The sequence below is a fragment of the Lonchura striata genome, chromosome 17, assembly GCF_050655825.1.
Source record: "Lonchura striata isolate lonStrDom1 chromosome 17, ASM5065582v1, whole genome shotgun sequence".
Lineage (NCBI taxonomy): Eukaryota > Metazoa > Chordata > Aves > Passeriformes > Estrildidae > Lonchura > Lonchura striata.
In genome coordinates, this window is record NC_140719.1 from 9237279 (window position 1) to 9259212 (window position 21934).

The window sequence follows — 21934 nt, forward strand, 5'->3', positions numbered from 1 at the left end:
TAGACCCAAGGGAGCCCTACAAACTGACATCAGGAACCTGGACTGCTGAGTTTTCTTTCTCAGGGAAAATGGTAAAAGGATGTGCCCAGGGGCCCCTGGCCCTGGGCCCCTGGCCCTGACTACAAAAAATCCTTATATCGAAGGATGGACCCCACACCGAAGTTGTCCCTACCTCAAACTTGTGCTGCCCTGATAGACCCAAGTGAGTCCTACAAACTGACATCAGGAACCTGGAATGCTGAGTTTTCTTTCCAAGCGAAAATGGAAAAAGGATGTGCCCAGGGGCCCCTGGCCCTGACTGCAAAAATCCTTATATCGAAGGATGGACCCCAGACCAAAGTTGTCCCCACCTCAAACTTGTGCTGCCCTGATAGACCCAAGGGAGCCCTACAAACTGACATCAGGAACCTGGACTGCTGAGTTTTCTTTCCCAGGGAAAATGGAAAAAGGATGTGCCCAGGGGCCCCTGGCCCTGGGCTGGGGCCTCACTGCAAAAAATCCTTATATCGAAGGATGGACCCGACACCAAAGTTGTCCCCACTTCAAACTTGTGCTGCCCTGATAGACCCAAGGGAGCCCTACAAACTGACATCAGGAACCTGGACTGCTGAGTTTTCTTTCCCAGGGAAAATGGAAAAAGGTTGTGCCCAGGGGCCCCTAGCCCTGACTGCAAAAAATCCTTATATCGAAGGATGGACCCCACATCGAAATTGTCCCCACCTCAAACTTGTGCTGCCCTGATAGACCCAAGGGAGCCCTACAAACTGACATCAGGAACCTGGACTGCTGAGTTTTCTTTCTCAGGGAAAATGGTAAAAGGATGTGCCCAGGGGCCCCTGGCCCTGGGCCCCTGGCCCTGACTGCAAAAAATCCTTATATCGAAGGATGGACCCCACACCGAAGTTGTCCCCACCTCAAACTTGTGCTGCCCTGATAGACCCAAGGGAGCCCTACAAACTGACATCAGGAACCTGGACTGCTGAGTTTTCTTTCCCAGGGAAAATGGCCAAAGGATGTGCCCAGGGGCCCCTAGACCTGACTGCAAAAAATCCTTATAACGAAGGATGGACCCCACACCAAAGTTGTCCCCACCTCAAACTTGTGCTGCCCTGATAGACCCAAGGGAGCCCTACAAACTGACATCAGGAACCTGGACTGCTGAGTTTTCTTTCCAAGCGAAAATGGTAAAAGTATGTGCCCAGGGGCCCCTGGCCCTGGGCCCCTGGCCCTGACTGCAAAAAATCCTTATATCGAAGGATGGACCCCACACCGAAGTTGTCCCCACCTCAAACTTGTGCTGCCCTGATAGACCCAAGGGAGCCCTACAAACTGACATCAGGAACCTGGACTGCTGAGTTTTCTTTCCCAGGGAAAATGGAAAAAGGATGTGCCCAGGGGCCCCTGGCCCTGGGCCCCTGGCCCTGACTGCAAAAAATCCTTATATCGAAGGATGGAGCCCACGCCAAAGTTGTCCCCACCTCAAACTTGTGCTGCCCTGATAGACCCAAGGGAGCCCTAAAAACTGACATCAGGAACCTGGACTGCTGAGTTTTCTTTCCCAGGGAAAATGGCCAAAGGATGTGCCCAGGGGCCCCTGGCCCTGGGCCCCTGGCCCTGACTGCAAAAACTCCTTATATCGAAGGATGGACCCCACACCGAAGTTGTCCCCACCTCAAACTTGTGCTGCCCTGATAGACCCAAGGGAGCCCTACAAACTGACATCAGGAACCTGGACTGCTGAGTTTTCTTTCCCAGGGAAAATGGAAAAAGGATGTGCCCAGGGGCCCCTGGCCCTGACTGCAAAAAATCCTTATATCGAAGGATGGACCCCACACCAAAGTTGTCCCCACCTCAAACTTGTGCTGCCCTGATAGACCCAAGGGAGCCCTACAAACTGACATCAGGAACCTGGACTGCTGAGTTTTCTTTCCCAGGGAAAATGGAAAAAGGATGTGCCCAGGGGCCCCTGGCCCTGGGCTGGGGCCGCACTGCAAAAAATCCTTATATCGAAGGATGGACCCCACACCGAAGTTGTCCCCACCTCAAACTTGTGCTGCCCTGATAGACCCAAGGGAGCCCTACAAACTAACATCAGGAACCTGGACTGCTGAGTTTTCTTTCCCAGGGAAAATGGAAAAAGGATGTGCCCAGGGGGCCCTGGCCCTGACTGCAAAAAATCCTTATATCGAAGGATGGACCCCACACCAAAGCTGTCCCCACCTCAAACTTGTGCTGCCCTGATAGACCCAAGGGAGCCCTACAAACTAATATCAGGAACCTGGACTGCTGAGTTTTCTTTCCCAGGGAAAATGGAAAAAGGATGTGCCCGGGAGCCCCTGGCCCTGACTGCAAAAAATCCTTATATCGAAGGATGGACCCCACACCAAAGTTGTCCCGACCTCAAACTTGTGCTGCCCTGATAGACCCAAGGGAGCCCTACAAACTGACATCAGGAACCTGGACTGCTGAGTTTTCTTTCCCAGAGAAATTGGAAAAAGGGTGTGCCCAGGGGCCCCTGACCCTGGGCCCCTGGCCCTGACTACAAAAAATCCTTATATCGAAGGATGGACCCCACACCGAAGTTGTCCCTACCTCAAACTTGTGCTGCCCTGATAGACCCAAGGGAGTCCTACAAACTGACATCAGGAACCTAGAATGCTGAGTTTTCTTTCCAAGCGAAAATGGAAAAAGGATGTGCCCAGGGGCCCCTGGCCCTGACTGCAAAAATCCTTATATCGAAGGATGGACCCCACACCAAAGTTGTCCCCACCTCAAACTTGTGCTGCCCTGATAGACCCAAGGGAGCCCTACAAACTGACATCAGGAACCTGGACTGCTGAGTTTTCTTTCCCAGGGAAAATGGAAAAAGGATGTGCCCAGGGGCCCCTGGCCCTGGGCTGGGGCCGCACTGCAAAAAATCCTTATATCGAAGGATGGACCCGACACCAAAGTTGTCCCCACTTCAAACTTGTGCTGCCCTGATAGACCCAAGGGAGCCCTACAAACTGACATCCGGAACCTGGACTGCTGAGTTTTCTTTCCCAGGGAAAATGGAAAAAGGTTGTGCCCAGGGGCCCCTAGCCCTGACTGCAAAAAATCCTTCTATCGAAGGATGGACCCCACATCGAAATTGTCCCCACCTCAAACTTGTGCTGCCCTGATAGACCCAAGGGAGCCCTACAAACTAACATCAGGAACCTGGACTGCTGAGTTTTCTTTCTCAGGGAAAATGGAAAAAGGATATGCCCAGGGGACCCTGCCCGGGACTGCAAAGAATCCTTATATCGAAGGATGGACCCCACACCGAAGTTGTCCCCACCTCAAACTTGTGCTGCCCTGATAGACCCAAGGGAGCCCTACAAACTGACATCAGGAACCTGGACTGCTGAGTTTTCTTTCCCAGAGAAATTGGAAAAAGGGTGTGCCCAGGGGCCCCTGGCCCTGGGCCCCTGGCCCTGACTACAAAAAATCCTTATATCGAAGGATGGACCCCACACCGAAGTTGTCCCTACCTCAAACTTGTGCTGCCCTGATAGACCCAAGGGAGTCCTACAAACTGACATCAGGAACCTGGAATGCTGAGTTTTCTTTCCAAGCGAAAATGGAAAAAGGATGTGCCCAGGGGCCCCTGGCCCTGACTGCAAAAATCCTTATATCGAAGGATGGACCCCACACCAAAGTTGTCCCCACCTCAAACTTGTGCTGCCCTGATAGACCCAAGGGAGCCCTGCAAACTGACATCAGGAACCTGGACTGCTGAGTTTTCTTTCCCAGGGAAAATGGAAAAAGGATGTGCCCAGGGGCCCCTGGCCCTGGGCTGGGGCCTCACTGCAAAAAATCCTTATATCGAAGGATGGACCCGACACCAAAGTTGTCCCCACTTCAAACTTGTGCTGCCCTGATAGACCCAAGGGAGCCCTACAAAATGACATCAGGAACCTGGACTGCTGAGTTTTCTTTCCCAGGGAAAATGGAAAAAGGATGTGCCCAGGGGCCCCTAGCCCTGACTGCAAAAAATCCTTATATCGAAGGATGGACCCCACATCGAAATTGTCCCCACCTCAAACTTGTGCTGCCCTGATAGACCCAAGGGAGCCCTACAAACTGACATCAGGAACCTGGACTGCTGAGTTTTCTTTCTCAGGGAAAATGGTAAAAGGATGTGCCCAGGGGCCCCTGGCCCTGGGCCCCTGGCCCTGACTGCAAAAAATCCTTATATCGAAGGATGGACCCCACACCGAAGTTGTCCCCACCTCAAACTTGTGCTGCCCTGATAGACCCAAGGGAGCCCTACAAACTGACATCAGGAACCTGGACTGCTGAGTTTTCTTTCCCAGGGAAAATGGCCAAAGGATGTGCCCAGGGGCCCCTAGACCTGACTGCAAAAAATCCTTATATCGAAGGATGGACCCCACACCAAAGTTGTCCCCACCTCAAACTTTTGCTGCCCTGATAGACCCAAGGGAGCCCTACAAACTGACATCAGGAACCTGGACTGCTGAGTTTTCTTTCCAAGCGAAAATGGTAAAAGTATGTGCCCAGGGGCCCCTGGCCCTGGGCCCCTGGCCCTGACTGCAAAAACTCCTTATATCGAAGGATGGACCCCACACCGAAGTTGTCCCCACCTCAAACTTGTGCTGCCCTGATAGACCCAAGGGAGCCCTACAAACTGACATCAGGAACCTGGACTGCTGAGTTTTCTTTCCCAGGGAAAATGGAAAAAGGATGTGCCCAGGGGCCCCTGGCCCTGGGCCCCTGGCCCTGACTGCAAAAAATCCTTATATCGAAGGATGGAGCCCACGCCAAAGTTGTCCCCACCTCAAACTTGTGCTGCCCTGATAGACCCAAGGGAGCCCTAAAAACTGACATCAGGAACCTGGACTGCTGAGTTTTCTTTCCCAGGGAAAATGGCCAAAGGATGTGCCCAGGGGCCCCTGGCCCTGGGCCCCTGGCCCTGACTGCAAAAACTCCTTATATCGAAGGATGGACCCCACACCGAAGTTGTCCCCACCTCAAACTTGTGCTGCCCTGATAGACCCAAGGGAGCCCTACAAACTGACATCAGGAACCTGGACTGCTGAGTTTTCTTTCCCAGGGAAAATGGAAAAAGGATGTGCCCAGGGGCCCCTGGCCCTGACTGCAAAAAATCCTTATATCGAAGGATGGACCCCACACCAAAGTTGTCCCCACCTCAAACTTGTGCTGCCCTGATAGACCCAAGGGAGCCCTACAAACTGACATCAGGAACCTGGACTGCTGAGTTTTCTTTCCCAGGGAAAATGGAAAAAGGATGTGCCCAGGGGCCCCTGGCCCTGGGCTGGGGCCGCACTGCAAAAAATCCTTATATCGAAGGATGGACCCCACACCGAAGTTGTCCCCACCTCAAACTTGTGCTGCCCTGATAGACCCAAGGGAGCCCTACAAACTAACATCAGGAACCTGGACTGCTGAGTTTTCTTTCCCAGGGAAAATGGAAAAAGGATGTGCCCAGGGGGCCCTGGCCCTGACTGCAAAAAATCCTTATATCGAAGGATGGACCCCACACCAAAGCTGTCCCCACCTCAAACTTGTGCTGCCCTGATAGACCCAAGGGAGCCCTACAAACTAATATCAGGAACCTGGACTGCTGAGTTTTCTTTCCCAGGGAAAATGGAAAAAGGATGTGCCCGGGAGCCCCTGGCCCTGACTGCAAAAAATCCTTATATCGAAGGATGGACCCCACACCAAAGTTGTCCCGACCTCAAACTTGTGCTGCCCTGATAGACCCAAGGGAGCCCTACAAACTGACATCAGGAACCTGGACTGCTGAGTTTTCTTTCCCAGAGAAATTGGAAAAAGGGTGTGCCCAGGGGCCCCTGACCCTGGGCCCCTGGCCCTGACTACAAAAAATCCTTATATCGAAGGATGGACCCCACACCGAAGTTGTCCCTACCTCAAACTTGTGCTGCCCTGATAGACCCAAGGGAGTCCTACAAACTGACATCAGGAACCTAGAATGCTGAGTTTTCTTTCCAAGCGAAAATGGAAAAAGGATGTGCCCAGGGGCCCCTGGCCCTGACTGCAAAAATCCTTATATCGAAGGATGGACCCCACACCAAAGTTGTCCCCACCTCAAACTTGTGCTGCCCTGATAGACCCAAGGGAGCCCTACAAATTGACATCAGGAACCTGGACTGCTGAGTTTTCTTTCCCAGGGAAAATGGCAAAAGGATGTGCCCAGGGGCCCCTGGCCCTGACTGCAAAAACACTTATATCGAAGGATGGACCCCACACCGAAGTTGTCCCCACCTCAAACTTGTGCTGCCCTGATAGACCCAAGGGAGCCCTACAAACTGACATCAGGAACCTGGACTGCTGAGTTTTCTTTCCCAGGGAAAATGGAAAAAGGATGTGCCCAGGGGGCCCTGGCCCTGACTGCAAAAAATCCTTATATCGAAGGATGGACCCCACACCAAAGCTGTCCCCACCTCAAACTTGTGCTGCCCTGATAGACCCAAGGGAGCCCTACAAACTAATATCAGGAACCTGGACTGCTGAGTTTTCTTTCCCAGGGAAAATGGAAAAAGGATGTGCCCGGGAGCCCCTGGCCCTGACTGCAAAAAATCCTTATATCGAAGGATGGACCCCACACCAAAGTTGTCCCGACCTCAAACTTGTGCTGCCCTGATAGACCCAAGGGAGCCCTACAAACTGACATCAGGAACCTGGACTGCTGAGTTTTCTTTCCCAGAGAAATTGGAAAAAGGGTGTGCCCAGGGGCCCCTGACCCTGGGCCCCTGGCCCTGACTACAAAAAATCCTTATATCGAAGGATGGACCCCACACCGAAGTTGTCCCTACCTCAAACTTGTGCTGCCCTGATAGACCCAAGGGAGTCCTACAAACTGACATCAGGAACCTAGAATGCTGAGTTTTCTTTCCAAGCGAAAATGGAAAAAGGATGTGCCCAGGGGCCCCTGGCCCTGACTGCAAAAATCCTTATATCGAAGGATGGACCCCACACCAAAGTTGTCCCCACCTCAAACTTGTGCTGCCCTGATAGACCCAAGGGAGCCCTACAAACTGACATCAGGAACCTGGACTGCTGAGTTTTCTTTCCCAGGGAAAATGGAAAAAGGATGTGCCCAGGGGCCCCTGGCCCTGGGCTGGGGCCGCACTGCAAAAAATCCTTATATCGAAGGATGGACCCGACACCAAAGTTGTCCCCACTTCAAACTTGTGCTGCCCTGATAGACCCAAGGGAGTCCTACAAACTGACATCAGGAACCTAGAATGCTGAGTTTTCTTTCCCAGGGAAAATGGAAAAAGGTTGTGCCCAGGGGCCCCTAGCCCTGACTGCAAAAAATCCTTCTATCGAAGGATGGACCCCACATCGAAATTGTCCCCACCTCAAACTTGTGCTGCCCTGATAGACCCAAGGGAGCCCTACAAACTAACATCAGGAACCTGGACTGCTGAGTTTTCTTTCTCAGGGAAAATGGAAAAAGGATATGCCCAGGGGACCCTGCCCGGGACTGCAAAGAATCCTTATATCGAAGGATGGACCCCACACCGAAGTTGTCCCCACCTCAAACTTGTGCTGCCCTGATAGACCCAAGGGAGCCCTACAAACTGACATCAGGAACCTGGACTGCTGAGTTTTCTTTCCCAGAGAAATTGGAAAAAGGGTGTGCCCAGGGGCCCCTGGCCCTGGGCCCCTGGCCCTGACTACAAAAAATCCTTATATCGAAGGATGGACCCCACACCGAAGTTGTCCCTACCTCAAACTTGTGCTGCCCTGATAGACCCAAGGGAGTCCTACAAACTGACATCAGGAACCTGGAATGCTGAGTTTTCTTTCCAAGCGAAAATGGAAAAAGGATGTGCCCAGGGGCCCCTGGCCCTGACTGCAAAAATCCTTATATCGAAGGATGGACCCCACACCAAAGTTGTCCCCACCTCAAACTTGTGCTGCCCTGATAGACCCAAGGGAGCCCTGCAAACTGACATCAGGAACCTGGACTGCTGAGTTTTCTTTCCCAGGGAAAATGGAAAAAGGATGTGCCCAGGGGCCCCTGGCCCTGGGCTGGGGCCTCACTGCAAAAAATCCTTATATCGAAGGATGGACCCGACACCAAAGTTGTCCCCACTTCAAACTTGTGCTGCCCTGATAGACCCAAGGGAGCCCTACAAACTGACATCAGGAACCTGGACTGCTGAGTTTTCTTTCCCAGGGAAAATGGAAAAAGGATGTGCCCAGGGGCCCCTAGCCCTGACTGCAAAAAATCCTTATATCGAAGGATGGACCCCACATCGAAATTGTCCCCACCTCAAACTTGTGCTGCCCTGATAGACCCAAGGGAGCCCTACAAACTGACATCAGGAACCTGGACTGCTGAGTTTTCTTTCTCAGGGAAAATGGTAAAAGGATGTGCCCAGGGGCCCCTGGCCCTGGGCCCCTGGCCCTGACTGCAAAAAATCCTTATATCGAAGGATGGACCCCACACCGAAGTTGTCCCCACCTCAAACTTGTGCTGCCCTGATAGACCCAAGGGAGCCCTACAAACTGACATCAGGAACCTGGACTGCTGAGTTTTCTTTCCCAGGGAAAATGGCCAAAGGATGTGCCCAGGGGCCCCTAGACCTGACTGCAAAAAATCCTTATATCGAAGGATGGAGCCCACGCCAAAGTTGTCCCCACCTCAAACTTTTGCTGCCCTGATAGACCCAAGGGAGCCCTACAAACTGACATCAGGAACCTGGACTGCTGAGTTTTCTTTCCAAGCGAAAATGGTAAAAGTATGTGCCCAGGGGCCCCTGGCCCTGGGCCCCTGGCCCTGACTGCAAAAACTCCTTATATCGAAGGATGGACCCCACACCGAAGTTGTCCCCACCTCAAACTTGTGCTGCCCTGATAGACCCAAGGGAGCCCTACAAACTGACATCAGGAACCTGGACTGCTGAGTTGTCTTTCCCAGGGAAAATGGAAAAAGGATGTGCCCAGGGGCCCCTGGCCCTGGGCCCCTGGCCCTGACTGCAAAAAATCCTTATATCGAAGGATGGAGCCCACGCCAAAGTTGTCCCCACCTCAAACTTGTGCTGCCCTGATAGACCCAAGGGAGCCCTAAAAACTGACATCAGGAACCTGGACTGCTGAGTTTTCTTTCCCAGGGAAAATGGCCAAAGGATGTGCCCAGGGGCCCCTGGCCCTGAGCCCCTGGCCCTCACTGCAAAAACTCCTTATATCGAAGGATGGACCCCACACCGAAGTTGTCCCCACCTCAAACTTGTGCTGCCCTGATAGACCCAAGGGAGCCCTACAAACTGACATCAGGAACCTGGACTGCTGAGTTTTCTTTCCCAGGGAAAATGGAAAAAGGATGTGCCCAGGGGCCCCTGGCCCTGACTGCAAAAAATCCTTATATCGAAGGATGGACCCCACACCAAAGTTGTCCCCACCTCAAACTTGTGCTGCCCTGATAGACCCAAGGGAGCCCTACAAACTGACATCAGGAACCTGGACTGCTGAGTTTTCTTTCCCAGGGAAAATGGAAAAAGGATGTGCCCAGGGGCCCCTGGCCCTGGGCTGGGGCCGCACTGCAAAAAATCCTTATATCGAAGGATGGACCCCACACCGAAGTTGTCCCCACCTCAAACTTGTGCTGCCCTGATAGACCCAAGGGAGCCCTACAAACTAACATCAGGAACCTGGACTGCTGAGTTTTCTTTCCCAGGGAAAATGGAAAAAGGATGTGCCCAGGGGGCCCTGGCCCTGACTGCAAAAAATCCTTATATCGAAGGATGGACCCCACACCAAAGCTGTCCCCACCTCAAACTTGTGCTGCCCTGATAGACCCAAGGGAGCCCTACAAACTAATATCAGGAACCTGGACTGCTGAGTTTTCTTTCCCAGGGAAAATGGAAAAAGGATGTGCCCGGGAGCCCCTGGCCCTGACTGCAAAAAATCCTTATATCGAAGGATGGACCCCACACCAAAGTTGTCCCGACCTCAAACTTGTGCTGCCCTGATAGACCCAAGGGAGCCCTACAAACTGACATCAGGAACCTGGACTGCTGAGTTTTCTTTCCCAGAGAAATTGGAAAAAGGATGTGCCCAGGGGCCCCTGACCCTGGGCCCCTGGCCCTGACTACAAAAAATCCTTATATCGAAGGATGGACCCCACACCGAAGTTGTCCCTACCTGAAACTTGTGCTGCCCTGATAGACCCAAGGGAGTCCTACAAACTGACATCAGGAACCTAGAATGCTGAGTTTTCTTTCCAAGCGAAAATGGAAAAAGGATGTGCCCAGGGGCCCCTGGCCCTGACTGCAAAAATCCTTATATCGAAGGATGGACCCCACACCAAAGCTGTCCCCACCTCAAACTTGTGCTGCCCTGATAGACCCAAGGGAGCCCTACAAACTGACATCAGGAACCTGGACTGCTGAGTTTTCTTTCCCAGGGAAAATGGAAAAAGGATGTGCCCAGGGGCCCCTGGCCCTGGGCTGGGGCCGCACTGCAAAAAATCCTTATATCGAAGGATGGACCCGACACCAAAGTTGTCCCCACTTCAAACTTGTGCTGCCCTGATAGACCCAAGGGAGCCCTACAAACTGACATCCGGAACCTGGACTGCTGAGTTTTCTTTCCCAGGGAAAATGGAAAAAGGTTGTGCCCAGGGGCCCCTAGCCCTGACTGCAAAAAATCCTTCTATCGAAGGATGGACCCCACATCGAAATTGTCCCCACCTCAAACTTGTGCTGCCCTGATAGACCCAAGGGAGCCCTACAAACTAACATCAGGAACCTGGACTGCTGAGTTTTCTTTCTCAGGGAAAATGGAAAAAGGATATGCCCAGGGGACCCTGCCCGGGACTGCAAAGAATCCTTATATCGAAGGATGGACCCCACACCGAAGTTGTCCCCACCTCAAACTTGTGCTGCCCTGATAGACCCAAGGGAGCCCTACAAACTGACATCAGGAACCTGGACTGCTGAGTTTTCTTTCCCAGAGAAATTGGAAAAAGGGTGTGCCCAGGGGCCCCTGGCCCTGGGCCCCTGGCCCTGACTACAAAAAATCCTTATATCGAAGGATGGACCCCACACCGAAGTTGTCCCTACCTCAAACTTGTGCTGCCCTGATAGACCCAAGGGAGTCCTACAAACTGACATCAGGAACCTGGAATGCTGAGTTTTCTTTCCAAGCGAAAATGGAAAAAGGATGTGCCCAGGGGCCCCTGGCCCTGACTGCAAAAATCCTTATATCGAAGGATGGACCCCACACCAAAGTTGTCCCCACCTCAAACTTGTGCTGCCCTGATAGACCCAAGGGAGCCCTGCAAACTGACATCAGGAACCTGGACTGCTGAGTTTTCTTTCCCAGGGAAAATGGAAAAAGGATGTGCCCAGGGGCCCCTGGCCCTGGGCTGGGGCCTCACTGCAAAAAATCCTTATATCGAAGGATGGACCCGACACCAAAGTTGTCCCCACTTCAAACTTGTGCTGCCCTGATAGACCCAAGGGAGCCCTACAAAATGACATCAGGAACCTGGACTGCTGAGTTTTCTTTCCCAGGGAAAATGGAAAAAGGATGTGCCCAGGGGCCCCTAGCCCTGACTGCAAAAAATCCTTATATCGAAGGATGGACCCCACACCAAAGTTGTCCCCACCTCAAACTTGTGCTGCCCTGATAGACCCAAGGGAGCCCTACAAACTGACATCAGGAACCTGGACTGCTGAGTTTTCTTTCTCAGGGAAAATGGTAAAAGGATGTGCCCAGGGGCCCCTGGCCCTGGGCCCCTGGCCCTGACTGCAAAAAATCCTTATATCGAAGGATGGACCCCACACCGAAGTTGTCCCCACCTCAAACTTGTGCTGCCCTGATAGACCCAAGGGAGCCCTACAAACTGACATCAGGAACCTGGACTGCTGAGTTTTCTTTCCCAGGGAAAATGGCCAAAGGATGTGCCCAGGGGCCCCTAGACCTGACTGCAAAAAATCCTTATATCGAAGGATGGACCCCACGCCAAAGTTGTCCCCACCTCAAACTTTTGCTGCCCTGATAGACCCAAGGGAGCCCTACAAACTGACATCAGGAACCTGGACTGCTGAGTTTTCTTTCCAAGCGAAAATGGTAAAAGTATGTGCCCAGGGGCCCCTGGCCCTGGGCCCCTGGCCCTGACTGCAAAAACTCCTTATATCGAAGGATGGACCCCACACCGAAGTTGTCCCCACCTCAAACTTGTGCTGCCCTGATAGACCCAAGGGAGCCCTACAAACTGACATCAGGAACCTGGACTGCTGAGTTTTCTTTCCCAGGGAAAATGGAAAAAGGATGTGCCCAGGGGCCCCTGGCCCTGGGCCCCTGGCCCTGACTGCAAAAAATCCTTATATCGAAGGATGGAGCCCACGCCAAAGTTGTCCCCACCTCAAACTTGTGCTGCCCTGATAGACCCAAGGGAGCCCTAAAAACTGACATCAGGAACCTGGACTGCTGAGTTTTCTTTCCCAGGGAAAATGGCCAAAGGATGTGCCCAGGGGCCCCTGGCCCTGGGCCCCTGGCCCTGACTGCAAAAACTCCTTATATCGAAGGATGGACCCCACACCGAAGTTGTCCCCACCTCAAACTTGTGCTGCCCTGATAGACCCAAGGGAGCCCTACAAACTGACATCAGGAACCTGGACTGCTGAGTTTTCTTTCCCAGGGAAAATGGAAAAAGGATGTGCCCAGGGGCCCCTGGCCCTGACTGCAAAAAATCCTTATATCGAAGGATGGACCCCACACCAAAGTTGTCCCCACCTCAAACTTGTGCTGCCCTGATAGACCCAAGGGAGCCCTACAAACTGACATCAGGAACCTGGACTGCTGAGTTTTCTTTCCCAGGGAAAATGGAAAAAGGATGTGCCCAGGGGCCCCTGGCCCTGGGCTGGGGCCGCACTGCAAAAAATCCTTATATCGAAGGATGGACCCGACACCAAAGTTGTCCCCACTTCAAACTTGTGCTGCCCTGATAGACCCAAGGGAGCCCTACAAACTGACATCAGGAACCTGGACTGCTGAGTTTTCTTTCCCAGGGAAAATGGAAAAAGGTTGTGCCCAGGGGCCCCTAGCCCTGACTGCAAAAAATCCTTCTATCGAAGGATGGACCCCACATCGAAATTGTCCCCACCTCAAACTTGTGCTGCCCTGATAGACCCAAGGGAGCCCTACAAACTAACATCAGGAACCTGGACTGCTGAGTTTTCTTTCTCAGGGAAAATGGAAAAAGGATATGCCCAGGGGACCCTGCCCGGGACTGCAAAGAATCCTTATATCGAAGGATGGACCCCACACCGAAGTTGTCCCCACCTCAAACTTGTGCTGCCCTGATAGACCCAAGGGAGCCCTACAAACTGACATCAGGAACCTGGACTGCTGAGTTTTCTTTCCCAGAGAAATTGGAAAAAGGGTGTGCCCAGGGGCCCCTGGCCCTGGGCCCCTGGCCCTGACTACAAAAAATCCTTATATCGAAGGATGGACCCCACACCGAAGTTGTCCCTACCTCAAACTTGTGCTGCCCTGATAGACCCAAGGGAGTCCTACAAACTGACATCAGGAACCTGGAATGCTGAGTTTTCTTTCCAAGCGAAAATGGAAAAAGGATGTGCCCGGGGCCCCTGGCCCTGACTGCAAAAATCCTTATATCGAAGGATGGACCCCACACCAAAGTTGTCCCCACCTCAAACTTGTGCTGCCCTGATAGACCCAAGGGAGCCCTGCAAACTGACATCAGGAACCTGGACTGCTGAGTTTTCTTTCCCAGGGAAAATGGAAAAAGGATGTGCCCAGGGGCCCCTGGCCCTGGGCTGGGGCCTCACTGCAAAAAATCCTTATATCGAAGGATGGACCCGACACCAAAGTTGTCCCCACTTCAAACTTGTGCTGCCCTGATAGACCCAAGGGAGCCCTACAAAATGACATCAGGAACCTGGACTGCTGAGTTTTCTTTCCCAGGGAAAATGGAAAAAGGATGTGCCCAGGGGCCCCTAGCCCTGACTGCAAAAAATCCTTATATCGAAGGATGGACCCCACACCAAAGTTGTCCCCACCTCAAACTTTTGCTGCCCTGATAGACCCAAGGGAGCCCTACAAACTGACATCAGGAACCTGGACTGCTGAGTTTTCTTTCCAAGCGAAAATGGTAAAAGTATGTGCCCAGGGGCCCCTGGCCCTGGGCCCCTGGCCCTGACTGCAAAAACTCCTTATATCGAAGGATGGACCCCACACCGAAGTTGTCCCCACCTCAAACTTGTGCTGCCCTGATAGACCCAAGGGAGCCCTACAAACTGACATCAGGAACCTGGACTGCTGAGTTTTCTTTCCCAGGGAAAATGGAAAAAGGATGTGCCCAGGGGCCCCTGGCCCTGGGCCCCTGGCCCTGACTGCAAAAAATCCTTATATCGAAGGATGGAGCCCACGCCAAAGTTGTCCCCACCTCAAACTTGTGCTGCCCTGATAGACCCAAGGGAGCCCTAAAAACTGACATCAGGAACCTGGACTGCTGAGTTTTCTTTCCCAGGGAAAATGGCCAAAGGATGTGCCCAGGGGCCCCTGGCCCTGGGCCCCTGGCCCTGACTGCAAAAACTCCTTATATCGAAGGATGGACCCCACACCGAAGTTGTCCCCACCTCAAACTTGTGCTGCCCTGATAGACCCAAGGGAGCCCTACAAACTGACATCAGGAACCTGGACTGCTGAGTTTTCTTTCCCAGGGAAAATGGAAAAAGGATGTGCCCAGGGGCCCCTGGCCCTGACTGCAAAAAATCCTTATATCGAAGGATGGACCCCACACCAAAGTTGTCCCCACCTCAAACTTGTGCTGCCCTGATAGACCCAAGGGAGCCCTACAAACTGACATCAGGAACCTGGACTGCTGAGTTTTCTTTCCCAGGGAAAATGGAAAAAGGATGTGCCCAGGGGCCCCTGGCCCTGGGCTGGGGCCGCACTGCAAAAAATCCTTATATCGAAGGATGGACCCCACACCGAAGTTGTCCCCACCTCAAACTTGTGCTGCCCTGATAGACCCAAGGGAGCCCTACAAACTAACATCAGGAACCTGGACTGCTGAGTTTTCTTTCCCAGGGAAAATGGAAAAAGGATGTGCCCAGGGGGCCCTGGCCCTGACTGCAAAAAATCCTTATATCGAAGGATGGACCCCACACCAAAGCTGTCCCCACCTCAAACTTGTGCTGCCCTGATAGACCCAAGGGAGCCCTACAAACTAATATCAGGAACCTGGACTGCTGAGTTTTCTTTCCCAGGGAAAATGGAAAAAGGATGTGCCCGGGAGCCCCTGGCCCTGACTGCAAAAAATCCTTATATCGAAGGATGGACCCCACACCAAAGTTGTCCCGACCTCAAACTTGTGCTGCCCTGATAGACCCAAGGGAGCCCTACAAACTGACATCAGGAACCTGGACTGCTGAGTTTTCTTTCCCAGAGAAATTGGAAAAAGGGTGTGCCCAGGGGCCCCTGACCCTGGGCCCCTGGCCCTGACTACAAAAAATCCTTATATCGAAGGATGGACCCCACACCGAAGTTGTCCCTACCTCAAACTTGTGCTGCCCTGATAGACCCAAGGGAGTCCTACAAACTGACATCAGGAACCTAGAATGCTGAGTTTTCTTTCCAAGCGAAAATGGAAAAAGGATGTGCCCAGGGGCCCCTGGCCCTGACTGCAAAAATCCTTATATCGAAGGATGGACCCCACACCAAAGTTGTCCCCACCTCAAACTTGTGCTGCCCTGATAGACCCAAGGGAGCCCTACAAATTGACATCAGGAACCTGGACTGCTGAGTTTTCTTTCCCAGGGAAAATGGCAAAAGGATGTGCCCAGGGGCCCCTGGCCCTGACTGCAAAAACACTTATATCGAAGGATGGACCCCACACCGAAGTTGTCCCCACCTCAAACTTGTGCTGCCCTGATAGACCCAAGGGAGCCCTACAAACTGACATCAGGAACCTGGACTGCTGAGTTTTCTTTCCCAGGGAAAATGGAAAAAGGATGTGCCCAGGGGGCCCTGGCCCTGACTGCAAAAAATCCTTATATCGAAGGATGGACCCCACACCAAAGCTGTCCCCACCTCAAACTTGTGCTGCCCTGATAGACCCAAGGGAGCCCTACAAACTAATATCAGGAACCTGGACTGCTGAGTTTTCTTTCCCAGGGAAAATGGAAAAAGGATGTGCCCGGGAGCCCCTGGCCCTGACTGCAAAAAATCCTTATATCGAAGGATGGACCCCACACCAAAGTTGTCCCGACCTCAAACTTGTGCTGCCCTGATAGACCCAAGGGAGCCCTACAAACTGACATCAGGAACCTGGACTGCTGAGTTTTCTTTCCCAGAGAAATTGGAAAAAGGGTGTGCCCAGGGGCCCCTGACCCTGGGCCCCTGGCCCTGACTACAAAAAATCCTTATATCGAAGGATGGACACCACACCGAAGTTGTCCCTACCTCAAACTTGTGCTGCCCTGATAGACCCAAGGGAGTCCTACAAACTGACATCAGGAACCTAGAATGCTGAGTTTTCTTTCCAAGCGAAAATGGAAAAAGGATGTGCCCAGGGGCCCCTGGCCCTGACTGCAAAAATCCTTATATCGAAGGATGGACCCCACACCAAAGTTGTCCCCACCTCAAACTTGTGCTGCCCTGATAGACCCAAGGGAGCCCTACAAACTGACATCAGGAACCTGGACTGCTGAGTTTTCTTTCCCAGGGAAAATGGAAAAAGGATGTGCCCAGGGGCCCCTGGCCCTGGGCTGGGGCCGCACTGCAAAAAATCCTTATATCGAAGGATGGACCCGACACCAAAGTTGTCCCCACTTCAAACTTGTGCTGCCCTGATAGACCCAAGGGAGTCCTACAAACTGACATCAGGAACCTAGAATGCTGAGTTTTCTTTCCCAGGGAAAATGGAAAAAGGTTGTGCCCAGGGGCCCCTAGCCCTGACTGCAAAAAATCCTTCTATCGAAGGATGGACCCCACATCGAAATTGTCCCCACCTCAAACTTGTGCTGCCCTGATAGACCCAAGGGAGCCCTACAAACTAACATCAGGAACCTGGACTGCTGAGTTTTCTTTCTCAGGGAAAATGGAAAAAGGATATGCCCAGGGGACCCTGCCCGGGACTGCAAAGAATCCTTATATCGAAGGATGGACCCCACACCGAAGTTGTCCCCACCTCAAACTTGTGCTGCCCTGATAGACCCAAGGGAGCCCTACAAACTGACATCAGGAACCTGGACTGCTGAGTTTTCTTTCCCAGAGAAATTGGAAAAAGGGTGTGCCCAGGGGCCCCTGGCCCTGGGCCCCTGGCCCTGACTACAAAAAATCCTTATATCGAAGGATGGACCCCACACCGAAGTTGTCCCTACCTCAAACTTGTGCTGCCCTGATAGACCCAAGGGAGTCCTACAAACTGACATCAGGAACCTGGAATGCTGAGTTTTCTTTCCAAGCGAAAATGGAAAAAGGATGTGCCCAGGGGCCCCTGGCCCTGACTGCAAAAATCCTTATATCGAAGGATGGACCCCACACCAAAGTTGTCCCCACCTCAAACTTGTGCTGCCCTGATAGACCCAAGGGAGCCCTGCAAACTGACATCAGGAACCTGGACTGCTGAGTTTTCTTTCCCAGGGAAAATGGAAAAAGGATGTGCCCAGGGGCCCCTGGCCCTGGGCTGGGGCCTCACTGCAAAAAATCCTTATATCGAAGGATGGACCCGACACCAAAGTTGTCCCCACTTCAAACTTGTGCTGCCCTGATAGACCCAAGGGAGCCCTACAAACTGACATCAGGAACCTGGACTGCTGAGTTTTCTTTCCCAGGGAAAATGGAAAAAGGATGTGCCCAGGGGCCCCTAGCCCTGACTGCAAAAAATCCTTATATCGAAGGATGGACCCCACATCGAAATTGTCCCCACCTCAAACTTGTGCTGCCCTGATAGACCCAAGGGAGCCCTACAAACTGACATCAGGAACCTGGACTGCTGAGTTTTCTTTCTCAGGGAAAATGGTAAAAGGATGTGCCCAGGGGCCCCTGGCCCTGGGCCCCTGGCCCTGACTGCAAAAAATCCTTATATCGAAGGATGGACCCCACACCGAAGTTGTCCCCACCTCAAACTTGTGCTGCCCTGATAGACCCAAGGGAGCCCTACAAACTGACATCAGGAACCTGGACTGCTGAGTTTTCTTTCCCAGGGAAAATGGCCAAAGGATGTGCCCAGGGGCCCCTAGACCTGACTGCAAAAAATCCTTATATCGAAGGATGGAGCCCACGCCAAAGTTGTCCCCACCTCAAACTTTTGCTGCCCTGATAGACCCAAGGGAGCCCTACAAACTGACATCAGGAACCTGGACTGCTGAGTTTTCTTTCCAAGCGAAAATGGTAAAAGTATGTGCCCAGGGGCCCCTGGCCCTGGGCCCCTGGCCCTGACTGCAAAAACTCCTTATATCGAAGGATGGACCCCACACCGAAGTTGTCCCCACCTCAAACTTGTGCTGCCCTGATAGACCCAAGGGAGCCCTACAAACTGACATCAGGAACCTGGACTGCTGAGTTTTCTTTCCCAGGGAAAATGGAAAAAGGATGTGCCCAGGGGCCCCTGGCCCTGGGCCCCTGGCCCTGACTGCAAAAACTCCTTATATCGAAGGATGGACCCCACACCGAAGTTGTCCCCACCTCAAACTTGTGCTGCCCTGATAGACCCAAGGGAGCCCTACAAACTGACATCAGGAACCTGGACTGCTGAGTTTTCTTTCCCAGGGAAAATGGAAAAAGGATGTGCCCAGGGGCCCCTGGCCCTGACTGCAAAAAATCCTTATATCGAAGGATGGACCCCACACCAAAGTTGTCCCCAACTCAAACTTGTGCTGCCCTGATAGACCCAAGGGAGCCCTACAAACTGACATCAGGAACCTGGACTGCTGAGTTTTCTTTCCCAGGGAAAATGGAAAAAGGATGTGCCCAGGGGCCCCTGGCCCTGGGCTGGGGCCGCACTGCAAAAAATCCTTATATCGAAGGATGGACCCCACACCGAAGTTGTCCCCACCTCAAACTTGTGCTGCCCTGATAGACCCAAGGGAGCCCTACAAACTAACATCAGGAACCTGGACTGCTGAGTTTTCTTTCCCAGGGAAAATGGAAAAAGGATGTGCCCAGGGGGCCCTGGCCCTGACTGCAAAAAATCCTTATATCGAAGGATGGACCCCACACCAAAGCTGTCCCCACCTCAAACTTGTGCTGCCCTGATAGACCCAAGGGAGCCCTACAAACTAATATCAGGAACCTGGACTGCTGAGTTTTCTTTCCCAGGGAAAATGGAAAAAGGATGTGCCCGGGAGCCCCTGGCCCTGACTGCAAAAAATCCTTATATCGAAGGATGGACCCCACACCAAAGTTGTCCCGACCTCAAACTTGTGCTGCCCTGATAGACCCAAGGGAGCCCTACAAACTGACATCAGGAACCTGGACTGCTGAGTTTTCTTTCCCAGAGAAATTGGAAAAAGGGTGTGCCCAGGGGCCCCTGACCCTGGGCCCCTGGCCCTGACTACAAAAAATCCTTATATCGAAGGATGGACCCCACACCGAAGTTGTCCCTACCTGAAACTTGTGCTGCCCTGATAGACCCAAGGGAGTCCTACAAACTGACATCAGGAACCTAGAATGCTGAGTTTTCTTTCCAAGCGAAAATGGAAAAAGGATGTGCCCAGGGGCCCCTGGCCCTGACTGCAAAAATCCTTATATCGAAGGATGGACCCCACACCAAAGCTGTCCCCACCTCAAACTTGTGCTGCCCTGATAGACCCAAGGGAGCCCTACAAACTGACATCAGGAACCTGGACTGCTGAGTTTTCTTTCCCAGGGAAAATGGAAAAAGGATGTGCCCAGGGGCCCCTGGCCCTGGGCTGGGGCCGCACTGCAAAAAATCCTTATATCGAAGGATGGACCCGACACCAAAGTTGTCCCCACTTCAAACTTGTGCTGCCCTGATAGACCCAAGGGAGCCCTACAAACTGACATCCGGAACCTGGACTGCTGAGTTTTCTTTCCCAGGGAAAATGGAAAAAGGTTGTGCCCAGGGGCCCCTAGCCCTGACTGCAAAAAATCCTTCTATCGAAGGATGGACCCCACATCGAAATTGTCCCCACCTCAAACTTGTGCTGCCCTGATAGACCCAAGGGAGCCCTACAAACTAACATCAGGAACCTGGACTGCTGAGTTTTCTTTCTCAGGGAAAATGGAAAAAGGATATGCCCAGGGGACCCTGCCCGGGACTGCAAAGAATCCTTATATCGAAGGATGGACCCCACACCGAAGTTGTCCCCACCTCAAACTTGTGCTGCCCTGATAGACCCAAGGGAGCCCTACAAACTGACATCAGGAACCTGGACTGCTGAGTTTTCTTTCCCAGAGAAATTGGAAAAAGGGTGTGCCCAGGGGCCCCTGGCCCTGGGCCCCTGGCCCTGACTACAAAAAATCCTTATATCGAAGGATGGACCCCACACCGAAGTTGTCCCTACCTCAAACTTGTGCTGCCCTGATAGACCCAAGGGAGTCCTACAAACTGACATCAGGAACCTGGAATGCTGAGTTTTCTTTCCAAGCGAAAATGGAAAAAGGATGTGCCCAGGGGCCCCTGGCCCTGACTGCAAAAATCCTTATATCGAAGGATGGACCCCACACCAAAGTTGTCCCCACCTCAAACTTGTGCTGCCCTGATAGACCCAAGGGAGCCCTGCAAACTGACATCAGGAACCTGGACTGCTGAGTTTTCTTTCCCAGGGAAAATGGAAAAAGGATGTGCCCAGGGGCCCCTGGCCCTGGGCTGGGGCCTCACTGCAAAAAATCCTTATATCGAAGGATGGACCCGACACCAAAGTTGTCCCCACTTCAAACTTGTGCTGCCCTGATAGACCCAAGGGAGCCCTACAAAATGACATCAGGAACCTGGACTGCTGAGTTTTCTTTCCCAGGGAAAATGGAAAAAGGATGTGCCCAGGGGCCCCTAGCCCTGACTGCAAAAAATCCTTATATCGAAGGATGGACCCCACACCAAAGTTGTCCCCACCTCAAACTTGTGCTGCCCTGATAGACCCAAGGGAGCCCTACAAACTGACATCAGGAACCTGGACTGCTGAGTTTTCTTTCTCAGGGAAAATGGTAAAAGGATGTGCCCAGGGGCCCCTGGCCCTGGGCCCCTGGCCCTGACTGCAAAAAATCCTTATATCGAAGGATGGACCCCACACCGAAGTTGTCCCCACCTCAAACTTGTGCTGCCCTGATAGACCCAAGGGAGCCCTACAAACTGACATCAGGAACCTGGACTGCTGAGTTTTCTTTCCCAGGGAAAATGGCCAAAGGATGTGCCCAGGGGCCCCTAGACCTGACTGCAAAAAATCCTTATATCGAAGGATGGACCCCACGCCAAAGTTGTCCCCACCTCAAACTTTTGCTGCCCTGATAGACCCAAGGGAGCCCTACAAACTGACATCAGGAACCTGGACTGCTGAGTTTTCTTTCCAAGCGAAAATGGTAAAAGTATGTGCCCAGGGGCCCCTGGCCCTGGGCCCCTGGCCCTGACTGCAAAAACTCCTTATATCGAAGGATGGACCCCACACCGAAGTTGTCCCCACCTCAAACTTGTGCTGCCCTGATAGACCCAAGGGAGCCCTACAAACTGACATCAGGAACCTGGACTGCTGAGTTTTCTTTCCCAGGGAAAATGGAAAAAGGATGTGCCCAGGGGCCCCTGGCCCTGGGCCCCTGGCCCTGACTGCAAAAAATCCTTATATCGAAGGATGGAGCCCACGCCAAAGTTGTCCCCACCTCAAACTTGTGCTGCCCTGATAGACCCAAGGGAGCCCTAAAAACTGACATCAGGAACCTGGACTGCTGAGTTTTCTTTCCCAGGGAA